The sequence below is a fragment of the Vombatus ursinus genome, unplaced genomic scaffold, assembly GCF_900497805.2.
Source record: "Vombatus ursinus unplaced genomic scaffold, bare-nosed wombat genome assembly UNPS02010822.1, whole genome shotgun sequence".
NCBI lineage: Eukaryota > Metazoa > Chordata > Mammalia > Diprotodontia > Vombatidae > Vombatus > Vombatus ursinus.
The window spans coordinates 4,951,957-4,970,133 of NW_020950600.1; the positions used below are offsets into that span (position 1 = coordinate 4,951,957).

The 18,177-nt window shown below is 42.0% G+C and overlaps 1 protein-coding gene across 2 annotated transcripts in view; it reads right to left on the reverse strand.

The window, feature by feature from the left end:
- NADK (NAD kinase) overlaps positions 1–18,177 on the reverse strand; it is a 59,903-nt gene that overhangs the window by 21,218 nt on the left and 20,508 nt on the right. The window lies entirely within an intron of this gene.

Genomic DNA, 18,177 nt, shown 5'->3' on the forward strand with positions numbered 1-18,177 from the left:
CACACACACACACACACACACACACACACACACACACACACACACACCCTTTCCTGTTCTGAACCCTCCTTCCACTCCCGAGGCTAAGGGCACGATTTAGTTCACATTTATTTTTTAAAGGTTTACTGCTTTTTACATTTCTAAATTTACTAAATCTATATTTCTTCCATTTTTAAATATCCTTCCTCCTTCCCTCTCTCCCTCCTCAGAAATCCATCCCTTGTAACAAAGAAAAATGAAAAAACCACATCAGCCCTGCTAAGCAGCTCCCCCCCCCCCCCCACCCCCCACCGCAGGTCTGCCAGCACCTGGTTGGCTCCACACTATTCCTGCCTGCCCCTAGAAGGCCCATTTCTTCTGTCTTCTTTAGGGCCACATAAGGCTTTGGTGTCCAGGTAGGTTTTCCTGTTGTCCTTGCCATTTCTGCAGTCACAGCATACACTATGGTCCTGGTTCTGTTTCCTTCACCTAACAAGCCTTCCCCTGGTTTTGTATAGTCCTCATAGTTGTGATTTCTTACAATGAAATAACATTCCATGATATTCCAGTGCCATAATTCATTTATCCATTGCCCAAATGATGGGTGACTTTTGTTTTCAATATACACATTTGGGTGTAATGGGACTTTTTCTATCTTGAGGAGCATGTCTGGCTCCCACTCACTTCTCGGCCCCTTGAGAAACTGTCCTGGTCAACCTCTGCTGACCCCAGAAGCCTCCTTGGTTGTCCTGCTCCCTGAAATCTCTGCAGCCTCTCACGCTGCTGACTGTTCCACCTCCTCCACACTTTCTCCTCCTTCCTGGGTTTCACTATGCTGCTTTCTCATGGTTCTCCCAACTTCCTTTTCAGGATCTCTGCAATCTCACATCTCTATCAGCCAGGTTGACTTTTCCACTCAAATATCCCAGAAGCATCTCAAACTTAACTTGCCCCAAATATCACTTGCTTCTCTTCTTAACGCCCCTATTCCTAGTGAGGACACCATTACTTTCTAGTTGCTCACATCTGCAATCTTGGAGTCATCTTTCATACTTTCCTCTGCATGCCCGGCCCCGGCCCCCCCCCCCCAATTCCAATCAGTCCCTGGGTCTTGCTGACTCATCTCCACAATCTTTCTGATCCACACCCTTTTCTCTACTTACACAACAACAACACTAGTGCCAGCTCTCATTGCCTCTCTAATGGACTAGACCAAGGGTTGGTAAACTACAGTCCCAGCTAAGGAGAGTTTTTTTTATATTTTTAAATACATTTTGTATTTAAAAATATAAAAAACATTCCCAGCTCTCAGGGCCGCAAAAATAGGCTGCAATTGGCCTTCCAGTTCCTGGCCTAGCCCAACAGCTTACTAGATCACTCTTCTCTCCAATATATCCCTCCCCCAGCTGCCAAAGTGACTTTCCTAAAGCCCAGGCCTGACCATGTCACTTTCCTGACCCAGAAGCTTCAAAGCCTCCCCACTGTTCCTAGGAGAGAATAAAGACAAACCCCTCTGCTGGAAAAGATCCTTCATGGTCTGGTAACACCTTACTTTTCCAGGTTGATTATGAAGTTCTTCCCCTTACACATCTATTTTCTAAAATATCTGGCCTAATGGCTGTTCCTCATGCACAATACTCCCAAATCTCCTGCCTCTTTGTATTTGCCCAGGCCCTCTCCCATGCCTGGACTGTTCTCTTTCCTCACCCCTGTCTCTTGGAAATCCAAGCCCCTTCCCCAAGTACCACCTCCTTCAAAAGGCCTTTCCAGGTTCTCCTTGGTTCATCAGTGCCCCGCCCCCAAACCCAATGACTATCTATTGGTGGTGTGTAAGTGTTCCACTTACTCATCTATAAACATGTGTCTCCACAGTAGGGCAAGGTTCACAAGAAAAGGGACTACCCTGCTTTTGTATGGGCAGCCCCAGTACTAAGAAGAGAGTGCTTAGCACACAGGAGGTCATTTAACAAATGCTTGTTGATTTACAGAACAGTCAGTGTAGCACTAGCTGACTGGCCACCTGGTGAAGAATTCTTTGTGTACAGCAACCCACTGAACAAAAAATACAAAATGGCCCTGAGTCCTACAGAGCTGCTATCTACTGTGGCAATGACAGTGCAGAGTGTGTTAAATATCAGTTTTTAGATCATCCAAAAACTTTTTGCTGGTACTTTTTCCCATCACAAAAAAGCAAAACAAATTCCAGCATTGGCCACGTCAAAAACAGGAAGTCTCAATCTGTACTGAACCCATCACCTCTCTATGGGCAACATGATTCATCTCTGGCATCATGGTTCGTTACTGTTTAAATGTGAGATCCTTGTCCAGTGACCAAGGAGTAAACACAGTACTCAAGACAAGCAATCTTGACATTCTTAGAGACAAAATGAGAACGGAAGGAGTGTTCACGGGCTCTCTTAGGAAAGGAAAATAAAGCAACAAAGCATTTCATGGGTATTTGGCCATCCTCAGCTTCAATGATCATAGGGAAAAAAACCATCATGAAGTATATATACACCAACACCTTTCGTAGAGGATAAAGAAATAGAGAAATTCTATGAAAAACTCAGTAAGACCACCAACTTAAATCAAAATAAAATATTCGATGACTTCCATGCAACATTGGACAAAGACAGTTTTTTAAAAATTGGAAAACATGATTCAGGAGAAAGGAATGAGAGAAGCCCAAAACTTACAGACCACACAAAATCTTCAAATCTATTTATCACGAATACTCTGAGAAAAAGAACCAAAAAGTGCTAGACGTGTAAGCTTCAAATAACATCCCAAAAAGTGAAATGGATATTTTAGTAGGGAATGATAGTTCTTCAGTAATTTTTTTAAAGTAAAATTTTTATATCTTTTTTTCATATTGCCAAAACTTCTTCCAGAATCCTTACAATAGCTGTGACTTGGGGAAGGGAACACTCCCGTCCCCATCCCCGTCCTCTCTCTTCTTCGGGGCCAGGCTTGTTCTTTGTCCCTGGCAGCATTATTTTGTCTTGATCTTTCCATTCACACTGTTGCAGTCATTGTGTCTACCATTCCCTTAGCTTTGCTTACTCCCTAGGCATCAGATTATGTAAATCTTTTCATTCTTCCTTATGGTTGTTGAATTGTCTACAATTCGTGGTGACTTCATTTGGGGTTTTCCTGGCAAAGATACTGAATGGTTTGCCATTTCCTTCTAGCTCATTTTTTTTCTCTAGAGATCAGGAAACTGAGGCCAACAGGGCTAAATGACTTGCCTGGGGTCACACAGTTAAAAAGTGACTAAGGCCAGATTTGAACTTGAGAAGATGAGTCTTCCTGATCTAGGCCCCAAAGTCTGTCTACTGTACTACCCTGCTGCCTATGTTTGCCTAGCTGCCATAAAAAGATGTTTTGAGTAAAGGGCACTTGATTCTGCAGAGCAAAATAACCAACAAAGTGTTTCTCAGACATCCCTCAAGCTTAGATAGGATTCCTTGAAGGCTCTCACACCAGGGATGAACTTGTCTAAAGATTCTGTGTTGGCCACAATCACAAGAGGAAAAGCAGCAGAGCAGGCTGAAGAGGCATTCCATACAGATGGTGATGGCCTCCACATACTGCTCTTTGGAGATGGTACTTAGCTGTTTACATCAAGCTTCAGAACAACTGAGAGGCTCCTGGGTAATACACATGACGATTTGAAAGAATCTGGCCTGACCAACCATAGAGGAAAAACAAGGGAAATGAAAAAATGCCTATTATCCAGACTATGACATGCAGTTAGACAGGAAAACCTATCGAATTCATCCATCAGCAGTTAGATAGACACTACGAAGTGACAGGACAAACGGAAAATAAACTGGGCTCAGAATTAAACAGGGAGAGAAAAGGAGGCTGAATTATCTTTGGAAAACTGTACCATTCTTGTACTGACCCAAGCAAAGATCCATCTTTTCAACAGAAACATTAAATTGGGATTGTATGGTTCAATCATAGCACAATGCTTCAGAAGAAAAGAAAATGAGAAATGGAGAGGCACATGGTGAGTTTGAATAGACTATTAACACACTACAAATAAAGAATTATGAAAGAAAACAAGATTAAAAGTCTGGAAAAAAAAACCCCATATACGTGAAAAAGACGGCAAGAGTGAGGGAGAATGGCAGAGTGTGTGCTCCACTGGTATCCCCAGGCATGGGAGAAGACTTGGGTGAGAGTAGCATAGGGATGGATGGGTTACAATCTGTATTGTTGGAAAGAAGACCCACAATGATGAGATCACAGAGAGATTAGATATGTGTATAGCACTGACATCACCACTGAGGACCCATAAATAAAAGCTGTCCTTGCCCAATAAGGACATAAAGACGTGAAAAGTAGGCCTGCGCTTACGGAGCTGGCATTTTATTGGGCTGGGGGGGAAGGGGAATAAGATGTTAAATGTGATACAAGGTAGGGGGTAAATGGGGCAAAGAAGAGATCAAAGTGCTCCAAGAATAGGGAAGAGGGAGGGAACACTGACAGATGAGACAAACTGCGTGCTCAAGGGTGCTTCCAGATATGTGTCGCCTTTTCAGCCTTTCTTAAAGTGCTCTTCTTGAGAATTACAAATGGTTGTTCCAAGTTCAGGGAACAGCAATTCATGATTCTTTACAAAGTGGGAACGAAAACAACAACAGCAGATGACTACATTTGATACATATCTTATGGCCGACGGTATTAAAGCTCATCTAAGAGTGAGGTTTCTAATAACTGTATAACCTCCTAAATAAATATCTCAATAACAAACAAGTAGGTGGCAAAAACTCCCTCAAGGGTTAGCAAACAAGAAAATTATTTGACTCACTATAACATAAAGCATTTATTACCAAAAATAATCAAACAAGACAGTCTCTACCCCCAAAGAGTTTACATTCTTACATAAGACAACACAAAGTGGAGCTGGAAGGGTGGAGGAGGCAAAGTGATTGGCAAGGAAGTAAAGAAGTCTAGACAGTGAGTGGAGCTGGGAGAGTGAGTGTTGACTCCTGAAATGATAATAATGCTGTTGCTGTTCAGTAGTGTCCAACTCTTCTTGACCCTCTTTGGGGTTTTCTTGGCAGAGATATTGGAGCAGTTTGGCATTTCCTTCTCCAGCTCATTTTATAGATGAGGAAACTGAGGCAAACAGGGCTAAGTGATGTGCCCAGGGTCACCCGGCCAGTAAGTGTCCAAGGCCGGATTTGAACTCAGGAAGAGGAGTGTTCCTGACTGCAGGCCTGGTACTCCATCCAATGTACCACTTAGCTGCCCAATAATAACTACTAAGCTATTTATATATTGGTATTTGAAGCAAACTGCAGAATTGTCTCATTCTTCAGTGGTTCGAACTAAAGAGAAAATTCCCTATTCAAAGTCTGGCCTGAGAATGACACACTCCAAAACCTGAGCCCCTTGCTTTGTCCTGCTCTTAAGATTTTCAATAAAAAATACATTTTAAAAATGTGTTAAGGCCAGCTTTCCAAAAAATCTGAAATAAAACATATCAAACTATTTTTAATTAATCTTTACTTGACAAGAAAAAAAGTTTCCATCTCTCATTTTGGTAATAAGCACTTAGAAATGAGGAAGGAAAATGGATTCTGCTTACAAATGAATATTCAAATTCAAAAATGGAAAGCGCAGAAGACATTTTCTATTTTGCTAAATTTGACATAAATCCAATCACAGACTTATTCAAAGAGTGTCTTGCCACACAGAACCAAAAAGCTGATAAAATGACAGGTTACTGCTAAGGGCAGAAACCACAACTTTCAAAGACATATTCCAGATGTTAAAGAGGGTTACTTTATCAAATTTATATAAATAAAGGATTTCTTTTTGCAGCGTAACTAACCAACATTTGAATATTTATTATTTACATACTCATATATAAATATAAACTTGAATAGAGAGACATTTTGAATGTGTATCATAAAAAGACATTGCTACCCAAACTTACAAAATCTACTGTCTGAAGGACAAATGTTAGGAAAATGGTAATAATACCACTTAATTCACAATTGTTCTTGGACATCTTAGGCCTCCACAGCCTTCAAAAAAAGCTGCTGGGTTAGTCCTGAGGGAGAATGTGCTCTGAAGGGCTAATACCTTTTCATTTTGTCAAAATGATCTGATAGAGTAATTCCAGCAATGTTTCCCATACTTTCTAATAAATGTAGCAAGGGATTTGGGGGACTCAGGATTCACAAATGAAGCTGCAAGTGTGTGACTCACCTACGTTGTTCATTTTTCCCTATTTTCTAACACAGATCTCCTCTGAGTCTTTACAGCTGGCTGGTTTCTCCAGGCACTTTCATTACAAATACATATTTATCATAGTCCTATGAACCATGGCTAATAACATGCTCAAACAATATAGTCATTGTACAAGAGAGAGATAAGTTGTTGCCACGTGCCTAGCAATAGCATTACACAAGAACCCCTGCAACAGATTTAAGTTAACTGGCGTATTACTTAAAAGTCCATTATTCCACATGAATTTGAGTATGTTTACATATTTTTCAGACTCATTATGAACTTTCCCCAATTTTGCCAACTGCAACTTAGTAGGAACACAGGGGGTCTGTAAAGTGCCACCACTATTGTCTGTCAAGTACTGAACTGCCTCTAAGGAGCCCTGGGGAGCCCCCTCGGATCATGCTAGACATTTTAGATTTCAGCCGAGCTCTGCACGGATGTCATCCTTATAGGCACTTGAGTCATCTGAGTTTTAAAGGTTTTGAAACTTCCTAATCCAGATGCATGATTGTGCCTGTCTTTTCATGAGGTTTTTTCAATGCCTCTTATGGTTATTAGGATGTTGGCTGATGATTTCTCTGCGGAGAGCAGCGAAGTCATTTTAGGTCATCCAAGTGACTAGTGAGACTAATTTCTTAAAAATATGGTAAAGGTCATTCCCATGTCAGTACTGTCCTAATCAGATCCAAGGATTATTTCATTACAGCTATTTCAAATTAGGAGAAAAATAATTAAGAAATCTTAAGGTTTTGATTTTTTTTCCTCATTGGGTCCAATGAATTTCCACCCCACCCCATCCCACCCCCATGCCTGGAATACTCCTCACCTCTGCCTCCTGGTTTCAAGACAGCCCAAATCCTATAGCATAGAAGAGGCCTTTCACCCCACTATGCCTACCACTCAGGCCTCTCCTCAGGGACTATCTCCAATTTATACTACATGTATCTTGTATGTACAATTTTTTGCATCTTGAATGTGAGGACACTGGGTATGCTTCTGCCTTTCTTTGTATGCCCACAGTGCCTGGCACAAGGCACTTAATGAATGCTTAATTGATTGATAATCCCATATACAAAACCTCAGCAAAAGATATATCACATTTTATAGTTCATCTACCTCATAAAATCACAATCCCCATAATCCAGCAATGATTCAGAAGAGATCAAAAAAGACCTGGGCTATAAACACTTCTTGCTACACTGGTGATCTAGGCAAGTCACTGAACCTCCCTCAGCTTCAGTTTCACAACCTGTAAAATGGGCAACTACCTACTGCCCAGGGTTACCTATGGTCAGAGTCAAAAAACGGAGGGGAGAGGGCAGGGACAAAGAGAGGAAGAGAGCTGTATAAACGTTAAAGCCCCTTCTATCATTTCCTCCTGGATTTTATTTCTGCTATAGAGAAAAGATTTCTTGTGGGTTTATTTTTTATCCTGCTCTTTGTAGATACTGTCACAATAAGCTTCTCTGCTAATTCATTTAAACTGGGTGTTCTGCACACATTTCAAATTCAACATACCCCAAACAGAATTCATTATCTACCTAACCCTTCTCCTACTCAAACTCCCTATTCTTGTCAAAAGCTCAACATTCTTCTACCAGTCTCTGGTTTGCACATTCAGCATTTCACTCCCTCCTTCCCCTCCCTCCTTCCCCTTACATAGCCAATCAACTGGTCAACCTTGCCATTTCTACCTTGACCACATCTCTTGCATCAGACCCTTTCTCCCTATTCTTGCAGTCACCACTTTAGTTCAGCCCCTTGCCTGGACTATTGCAATGGCCCCCTGATTGCTCTCGAGGCCTCAAGTCCCTGCCTACTCTAAACCCATCCTTCCCTTGGGGGCCAAAGTGATTTTCTTTTAGGCACAGCTCTGACGATGCCACTATCCTACTTGGACCCTTTTCAAATCTGGGACCAAATATAAACTCCCATTTGGCTTTTAAGTGCAGTGAAACCTTGACCCAACCTATCTCTCCAGCTTCATTCCATATCCTCCCTTTTCCTCACTTCCTGGTCCAGTCAAACTATTCTCTCTGTTCTTCTCCGCATGTAAGCCTTTACATTTAGATCTTAACATAGAATGCCACAGCAGAAGATGACACCTTTAACAAGCCAACATCTCCCCCCCCTTTTTGTCAAGAACAGAGACCTCTGCAGTAGTGACCTTTTGAGTATAAGTCATCTTGTATCATCTTAACGTACGCATGAGGACTAGACTCCTTGCTGAAGAAGGACCTTGGAATTGGAGGTTCAACTGGGTTAAATGATTAGCCAAAATCACGCAGCTGATTTCAGAGGGGGCATGAATCCCCATCTTCCTGATTTCCAAGTCAGGTGTTCTATCCATCAGCACACATGCATTCTACACCTATGCCACAGCTTTGTTTTCAGGAAAGCAGGTTACAAGTAACTATGGATTATTTATAATTTGACTAATTATGTGACAGCTAGGTGGTACAGCAGGTAGATTGCTTGACTTGGAGTCGAGAAGATGCGAGTTCAAATCTTTCCTCACACACTTCCTAGCTGTGTGACCAGGGACAAGGCATTTAACCTCTAAGTCTCAAGGTTTTCTTATCTGTAAAAAGGTAATAGTAAAAGTACTTTGAAAACCTTAAAGTGCTATATAAATGCTAGCTATTGGTGACAGTGGTATTACTTTTAACCTACCCCAGAGTCCCGCTGGGCTTCCTCATTTTAGGATGGAGTTGACTTGAGCCTCATTTGTGAACCCTGGCAAGTACTTCCCCCAGCCCCTTCATGTCCTGTTTGTCTGCCATCCAAGGACCAGACTGGCTCCACCAGGCAGGCTCATCACCAAGTTGGCTCCAGCTAGACTGCTATTACAAATTGGGGGCAGGGAGGATGATAAGCATGGAAGGAAAATGCACATGATGAAATCAAAGATGTGACGTGCAAAGGAAGGACAGCACATGGGTTTGTATCCCATTAAACAGAAATACACCAGGCAGCTAGGTGGTGCACCAGATAAGTTTGTTGGGCCTGAACTCACGAAGACTCATCTTCCTGAGTTCCAATCTGGCCTCAGATACTTACTAGTTGTGTGACCCTTGACAAGTCACTTAACACTGTAAAATGGGGACACACTGGAGAAGGAAATGGCAAGCCACTCCAGTATCTTTGCTAAGAAAAACCCAAATGGGGTCATGGAGAGTCTGAAACGACCGAACAAGAAGAAGTGGAAGTATTCTCAAAATGATCTGGACTGCTAATGAACAGAGCTTCCACTACACTGAGAAAATTAGGCCACTTTGTAAGTTCCCTCCTCTCCCCAAGTGCACACTTCATAACCCCTCTATAATCTACCCGGTGTGAAAAAACTCCTGAGCTTAACATATCTGTTCTCCATGAGTGACCATAGCACTATGCAGATGTAGGGGGCACAGAATAAGCCTGTTTGCCAAAAGGAGCCCAAAGTCCTGCTCACTCCCAGACACTTTTACTGGTGTTCACTGGCTGACCTTGCTGAACCGTGCACCTCAAACTGGCTTACACCAGGCTTGCGGTCAGCTGCCGCGGCACAACACCTGCTCCTGTGTCCCACCTGTTCCTGGAAAGTACAATCCATTCTCCACCATGACCCCTCCCCTCTGGGATTTTCAAGCTTAAATTGCCCCTGCCCCTCCTGGACTGTGGGCTCCACTGTACCGCTGGAACTGGGGCTCTGACATGCATGTCTTCTTTCCCTTTTAATAAATTATTTTGTTCAGACTCAATCAGATCTCTTCTGTAATTGAAGCGTGTGACACCATTGTCTCTTCCCTTCCTTTGCTCCAAGTCTCTGGAGGAAAAGGAGACCCTGTTTGCCAAGGCCAACCTCTGCCCTTGTGCTCTCGATGCCCTCGCCCGTCTCTGCTGGGAGCTTGGACTGGCAAGCCTTGGAGACCCCTGCCAGCTCTGAACTGAGGAATCCCATCATCCCTTCCTCAAACATAGTGAGTGGCTTCCTACTGCTTCTAGGACAACACACGTCCTCCCACTGGCTCTGAAGGCGAGCTCTCCATCATGAGGCCCTCCTCAACCTCTAGGATCAGACACAAAGGTCTCTGCTGAGCACTGACACTAAAGCACTTCTCCCCCTGCCTCCAACCTGCCTTCCTGGGTCTCACACACATAGCCCAGTCAAGCTGGCCTTGCTGTCCCTCCTCGTCTCCAACTTTTAGAATCCCTGGCTTCCTTCAAAGATTAGCTCAAACAGGAACTCCCACAGACGGCCTTCTCTGAGCCCTCTAGTTAGCAGGGCCTTCCCCCAGAAGTTACTTTATTTCTGCTGTTTATATCGTCTCCACAGAGAGGGCAGCACAGCACAGGACAAAGCCAAAGGACTCACTCAGCAAGGCCTGGTTTCACAGCCCGGTTTGCTCCACACTGACTGTGTACTCTTGGGCTATTCGCTGAGCCTCCCCAGCTGCTAAGAGTGTGAACTGCAGGGCAGGAGCAGACCTACAATGAGCTCCTCACCAGGAACTTACCGATGCCACACGCATTTTACATATACCTAAGTGCAGGATAAAATTTAAGCTCCTTGAGGTCAGGGACTATTTCAATGTTTGTCTTTAAAAACTACTTTTGCCTATATTGGAGTGCATGCCATCTTGGGGAGGGCAGAGAGAAAGGAGGAAGAAAAGAATTTGGAACTCAAAATGTTGTAGAAGTGAATGTTGAAAACTATCTTTACACATAATTGGAAAAAATAAAATACTATTAAATGGGGAAAAAGACAAAAATGAATGTCACTGCATTGGAAGGGGAAGGAAAGAAGCATCTTTATAGTGCCTACTATGAACCAGGCATGGTACTAACTAAGCATTTTGCACATATCTCATTAGATAATAGGTGACTAATTAATCTTGTTGACCGATTATAGTTTTACATCTATCGCAATTTGGTTTACTGTTCAGTGTGTTTGCAGAAAACTGTCACATATGGGGGAGAGGACAGTGGGGGGGGAAGCACTTACACAATAAGAAGATGCCTATATTATTATTTCATTCCAACAGGATCAGAATCACATTGTCCACTCCCTCTTACTGTCCTGTACAAACTACAGTATTTCTTTTTTATATCTCTCCGTGATAACTACCTCAGCATCTAGATTTATTTTAACCATCTATTAATGGATGAATACAGTAGGAACTCATGGAATTGAATTTTAGGATAAGATTTTTACATTGTTGAAAGCATCATGATACTTTTTTGCACCATTGCTCACAGACAACTAAATTCCCAAACTTGGAATTTGTGGATTTAGGGCTGGAAGGGGGTCTCAGAGACCATCTGATTCAACTCAAAGACTAAGGCCCAGAGATGTTAAGTAACTAGCCCAAAGTCACCGAGCTAGCAAGCATCTCAGGCGGGGTTTGAACCCTAGTCCTTCTGACTCCAGGCCCAACTCTATTTTCTATATCATATAAGAATAAAAAACAAATGATGTCACCAAAACCCGGAATTACTGGTGGTTGCTTATGGAAACAAAACATGAGTACTGAAATACTGGACCTTTCATGGATTTCTCTGGTAAATCAAACAATTGGAAGTAGAAAAATACTATTTTCTAACATATTCACAGGTTGCAGTTAACAATAAATGGAAGACTACATCACTCTTCTATGTCTTGACCTACCTCAAATTGTCAAACACGCAGCAATTCCTGATCTGTTTGCTGTTCTTTTCCCTCACAAAAATACACACTTCAAATTTAAAAATACACACATACAGCTTTAAGAATAACAGCCTAAGGGTCTGCTACATGGTGCAGCGGATAGAGCTCTAGCCTTCGAGTCAAGAAGACCCAAGTTCAAACCCTGCCTCAGACACATAACACTTATTAGCTGTGTGACCCCAGGCAAGTCACTTAACCCCATTGCCTAACAAAAACAAAAAACAAAACAACAACAACAAAAAAAAGAATAACAGCCTAAGCAGAATGGTTCAGGGTCAGAGCCAAGATCTCAAAATCAGGTTGCCTGATGCCAGGACCAAGGCCAGAATTCTCCCCATCATGCCATGCTACCCTGCACAGGAGGCCTGGATGAATGGAAGAACTCACCCACAACTGAAACAACCACCACCACCAAAAAAAACTTTATGCATTTTTCGTCTTTGAATTTTACTGGCAAAAAACAGAGTTTACTTTTGAAAGAACTAAAAAAAAAGCAAACTGTTATTTTTAAAGAATATTCATGTTTACTGCCAAACCATTCCAGAAGCTCTATCAGGCTTTGCTAGTCAAGACTATAATGGGCATGATGGCTAAAAATAACTTAATTTAGAAAATAATGCCATTAAACACAAAAAGCAGCTTCTTGAACTGAGTTTTCCATGTTCCATTTTAGCAATGGCTAATATGACTAGGATTCAATTGCATTTAATCAAAGTTTGTGTTTGGCTTAATGATATTTTTAAAAAATCAAATTTCTAACTTCCTCTAAATGCATTCAGACTTCTGACAGCACAGATTTTATAATTTACTATTACAAAAACCAGGACCCACATATTTAGTTAAAAAACAAAAATAACCTTATGCACATCTGGTTGCGGGATTCTTAACTGGCAAGGTCGCCCTGGAATATTTTTTGGGAGTAAAAAGAATGTATAAGGAATACTTCCCCTCTTCTCCACTCATTTCATTGTTCTCAAATCAGCTTGGGAATAGGCATTTTTTGTTGCTGTTGCTCTTAATGTGAAATAATACCTGTAAATCAACCCAAATTTACCTGTTACTTTTATAGTGTCAAACTTTAAGGGATGAGTTATTGCTGAAAAATCTATCTGTACAACAAACAGAAACTATATTCACTTTAGCAAACATTTATGAAGCTCCTGCTCTGTGCTACAGCCCCTGAGTTAGATACAGAGTTGAGATGAAAGTGCCTGACCCATGTCAGAGACACGGTGATGTGTCACACTGATGGACACCCCCAGCTGCACAGCTGGATGGGGGCACCCACAGAGTTCATCCACATGGAAACAATGAACTGAGCCACAAACAGAACACAAGAGTGGACTAGACTGATTGTGGGAAACTGTGTGGTTCTTTTAGCGATTCAAAGAATTTCCCTAAAACAAAAACCCACCATTTTAATATCACTATTCTTCTGGTCATGTTATTTTACATATGTCTGTGTTTCATGGTACACCAGGGTCCAAAGAACTAATGCCGGGGACCACCCAAAGGATACTATGGGGGTGCCTGGCTGCAGGCTGCAACACATTATAAATGAGCAACTGCACAGTGTGGAACAACATAAAGGATACACCAAAAAAGCGGATAACTGGGAAAAAAGGATGGGCTAGTCTTGCATCCAGACCAAAGGGCAGTCTATGTACCCCACTAGTAATCCCCCACAAAAAGAGACCCTCCACAGACTGGGGTTAAAGAAGCCTGGATGAGAATCACCAAGGCTGGATAGTGGGTAATCACAGAGACCACTCACATCAGTGAAGACACAGAACCATCCAAGGGGGTGGGGGGGAGGCCACTGAAACAGAAAGTGTACATGAGGGCTGAAGAGGCAGTAAGCATCATCCTGCTATGCATTATAAGCTGAGTCATTACCAAATTAATTTCACTAGGCATCTACTGTGCTGAGGGGACCCCAACAGACCACGCAGGTGCACAGCTAAAGCAACTCAAGTATGAATGTCCCCAAGGGAGAGAGAACAAAAGATCTGAGATGACTGGGAGGCAATGAACCCCCCAGGGGATCAGAGAGAGCACAGCAGCCACAACTACCAATGACAAAGAGGATTAATGCCTCCATCGAGCTGCCACCACAGTGCACCTGCTGCATTTCACTTCCACCGTTATGCACCTACTGGGTATAAGGCACTACGATTGATACTGTTTCTCCATGAGGTGAAAACAGTCTTATTTCTCAAAAAGAAAAAGAGGCAGAATTACACTGGTCTTTTGATCTATAAGCTTAAAAAGTCCCCACACAGGTTTCACTGACTTAGAATTAAAACAGGTCTTAAGGAGGCAGCGTAAGGTGGTACAGTGGTTAGTGTACCAGCTCTGGAATCAGAAGGACCTGAGTTCAAATGTGGTGTCTGACACTTACCAGCTGTGTGACCTTATGCAAGTCACTTAGTCCTGAATGCCTCCTAAATTAATTAAACAGGCCTTAAGGAACAACCATTCCCAGACCTTTCATTTTGCAGATGTACAAAGGGAGCCTAATGGAAGCCTATTCTTGTGGGGGGAAAAAATGCCCTTTTTGGGGTGGGGGGGGGTCTCTATATCCTCAAGGTCTAGCACCGTGCCTTGAATTATGCCCATAATGGTATAGAGTCTTGCATTTAAAGTAACATTTGACCCAAGTACCAAAAACAACCTAGAGTTCTGGAAAAGCCCTCTTCCAAATCATGAACATCTCCACCTGCTCCTATGCCTTCTTGAATTTGTACCTGTTCTTGATCAAAGATGAGGATTTAAGACAAATACATCAATTTTGTTTTAATACTCATATTTCAACAGTATTTTCTACTCTGTAAACTAGGGACAAGATTTCGAAATGCTATGGAGTTTTTCTCCATTACAAAATAGAGTATTCTTTTGGCTACCTTTTGGGATATCGAAATAGGTTTTTGGGGGCCAGCCCAGAGACCCATCATTTACAACTTTAGATCTCTGAATGCATTTTTCCATAATAGCATATTCACAATGAAACTTATAAGGGGCTCTTAGAGGGATGAGTAGGTTAAGGAATAGGAGGGGAAGGTAGTGGCTAGCACAAGTAAAGCAGAGGAGTGAGAAAGGATAAGGTAAAAAGGATGAGGATAGTGAGGAAAAACAGGAAGGAGGAAAATACACAAGTAATTGTAGCTTAGAATGTGAATGGGACAAATTTACCCATACAACAGAAACGGACAACAGATTAAAAATCTGAATTCAACGACATGTTGCTCTCAGAAAACATTATAAAAATGAGAGATACATACAAAGATAAAATAAGGGGCAGGAGTAGAATTTAGTATGTAAAAAAGGCAGGGATAGTAATCATGATCTCAGACAAAGTTAAAATAGATTTAATCAAAAGTGAAAAATAGAGAAACTACACTATGTGTGAACAACACTATTCAATATAGTTTTAGACCATTTAAAATACCTAGACAGTATAAAATACCTGAGTATATACCTGCCAAAACAGACAGAAACTATACGAATATAAACATAAAACACTTTTTATACAAATAAACTCAGATCTAAATAAATGAAGTAATATTTATCACTCATGGGTAAAGCCAATATAATTTTTAAAATAACAATTTTACCAAATTTATTTATATGATGTCATCCCAATTAAATTACTAAAAAATTATTTCACTGAGTTAGAAAAAATAACAAAGTTCATTTGGAAGAACAAAAGGTCAGGAACTTCAAAGAAACCAGGGAAAAAAGATGTAAAGAAAGGAGATCAGCAGTATCAGACCTTAAACTGTATTATGAGGTGAGAGCATTGTTGAAGTATAAAGAGAATAATTTCAATTATTTTAAATTAAAATTTTCTTGTATAAATAAAACCTATGTAGCCAAGAATAGAAGGAATGCAGAAAATTAGGGGAAAAACTTTCATAGACTTCAGACTGGATGTGATTGGGTTGGAATATTGCTGTGGTGTAAGAAATGATGAGCAGGTTGATTTAGAAAGACTCGGACTTACGAAGATGCTATCCACCCTCAGAGAAACAGATGATAGGAGGAAATAAGCACATATGTGTATAAGTATGTTTATAGATATCTGTTTATAGATATCTATGTGTATATATATATATTCTTAATTATAGCCTTCTTTAGGGTGGTAGGGGGAAGGAAGGGGGAAGTGTACAGCAGAGAACAAAAGAAAACCAACAAGGAAGCAAAGAAAAGTTGGGCAGCTCTGAAAACAATGTGTAGTATTTATTATACAGGTTTTCTTGTAATGGAAACTTATTGTTTTATATTGAATCATCTCTTATGGTCTGTTGTGGACGTGGCAATGTTTGTTTTTTCCTTTCTCATTTTGTATTTAAGTTTAAAACAAAAAAATTTACCCAAAAAAAAAATGCACCAGACCCAACCCAAAAGAGGAAAACCAGAAAAAGTCACAGTGTGTCATTTGTCCATCCCAGCTCTTCACAGGGAGATCAATGGGGCAGTCTGGGCACAATGAGGACAAAGCTGGGGGTGGGTGGAGCGCTCCAGGACCCAAGGAGAGGTGGCACACCAACACAAGAGGAGCTCTCAAACAATACCAGGGTTCCACCCCAGACCCTTACAGGGCACCCTGGGTACCAGCTAGAAGCTTTGTGGCCTACGACCTAGTTCTAGGTCATAGATTCTGGGTGAAGTAAGAAGGGGACCCATGCATAGGGGTGGCATCCCTGGCAGGGAGGAAGAAAGGAGAAAGCAGCAGCAACAGCTGTGCAGCTCAGACCAGGCACCTAGAGCAGCGGGCAGAGGAACGCCAAGACCGGAATCCCAGGCTGAGGGGGAGCCTGCAGTTCTGTCCCTCTGCTTCAACAGACTTTCTAGCAGGCTGACGGGGGCAGAATCCAGCTGCAGCCTGCTCTTGTACAGACCTAAATCCAGGTCAGAGACTTACAGAGCTCAGACCACAAGGGCGGCAATCAGATTTCGCCCAGGACCAGACCGCTTGGAGAACACTGAAAGAGTTCACCTCCCCAGCCTGTCCCTGAGATCCTGGAACAAATACAACACTCAATACCCAAGACAGCAGTGACAGGACCAGCCCAGACCTTCCCTCCAGAAGTGTGGCAAGTCCACAGTCAGGAAGCAGGCAGGAAGAACAGGCAAACAAACTAAGGATCCAACCACAATGAGCTATTACGATGGCAGGACTGCTCAAGATGCGAACGCAAAAGAAAAGAATGACGAGCAACACCTCAGAGAAAAATACAGCTCAGGCAAAAACTCAACTACAATTCCCGGAAGAGATGAAACAAGAATCTTTTAAAAAGTTTTTACAAATTAAATAAAAGCATTTGAGGAAAAAATTGGAAAAGAAATGAGAGTTTCTGAGGAATTAGAAAGAGAATAGCTAGGCACAAAAGGTATAAAAGTTTGTCCAAGCAATAAACTCTCTTAAAATTAGAATGGACCAAACAGAAGCCGATGACTTCATGAGGCAACAAGAAACATTAAAACAAAATCAAAAGCCAGAAAGAATAAGGAAACATCATAGCAATAACAACTAACCTAGAAAACATACAAGGTAAAAAAAAAATAAAGAATCAGTGGACTATTTCAACACTATGACCAAAAAAAGAGCCTAGACATATTTCAATAATGTTTTTTAAAAATCCTAACTGCCGGGAGGTGGGGCCAAGATGGTAAAGGCAGGGACTTGCCTGAGTTCTCCCCCAAATCTCTTCAAATACCTTTTAAAAATGACTAAACAAATTCTAGAGCAGCAGAAACCATAAAAAGACGGAGTGAAACAAATTTCCAGCCCAAGACAACTTGGAAGGTCGGCAGGAAAGGTCTGTTGCACCAGGGTGAGAGAGGAGCGCAAGCAAACCCACAGCAGGCATCACTGGCTTAGCCCACGGACACCAAAGACAACTTAGGAGGTCAGGAAGAAAGGTTTATCTGTCCAGCACAGCCCCAGCCCCAGGGAACCAGGACCACACCTTGGCAGTGACTGAATCAGCAGCGGCTGCTTCCAAGAGCTCTCAGCCCACAGATGGTGAGGGGGTCAAACAACTGGTCAGAAGGAAATTACAAGGGTCTTTGCTAGCGCTAAGGCTGCATTCTGATGCTCTGCCCACACTCGGATTGCAATCCTGGGGGGCATTCCCAGGACCAGGAAGAGCACTAGCATAGCAGAGCTTTGTGGCCACAGTGGAGGGGGGACCCTCTCATAGCTACAGGCCAGAAAAAAGTGCTTGTGGTCACAGACCAAAGCATAGACCAGGACA